The sequence below is a fragment of the Penaeus monodon genome, chromosome 22, assembly GCF_015228065.2.
Source record: "Penaeus monodon isolate SGIC_2016 chromosome 22, NSTDA_Pmon_1, whole genome shotgun sequence".
In the NCBI taxonomy this organism is placed as follows: Eukaryota; Metazoa; Arthropoda; class Malacostraca; order Decapoda; family Penaeidae; genus Penaeus; species Penaeus monodon.
This window is the reverse complement of record NC_051407.1, coordinates 37,698,772-37,699,003: the sequence shown is the minus strand read 5'-3', so window position 1 is coordinate 37,699,003 and position 232 is coordinate 37,698,772. Positions and strand designations below refer to the sequence as shown.

Below are 232 nucleotides of genomic sequence, written 5' to 3'. Positions count from 1 at the left end.
GAATCACACAGCAATAGAAAAGGTAATTGGGCACAGTAACTATGCCATATAATATGCTGTCTTTCAACACAAAGGGCAGAACCAGGGAAAAAAGGTCATCATGTTACAAGACAAACTGCTCAAAGATGGAAAGAGTCCTATTGCCATACTCCCAATACCTCCAAGCTTGGCCCCCTTCAGCTGGGCACAGCCAGCCAGAACTCAAGCACTGCTATTCCCAGTCTTGCTACTT

At 45.3% G+C, this 232-nt stretch overlaps 1 protein-coding gene across 1 annotated transcript in view; it reads right to left on the bottom strand.

The window, feature by feature from the left end:
• The window catches only part of LOC119587116 (hypoxia-inducible factor 1-alpha inhibitor-like), a gene marked incomplete at its 5' end in the record, with an annotated part of 20,965 nt that overhangs the window by 1,055 nt on the left and 19,678 nt on the right, over nt 1-232 (bottom strand).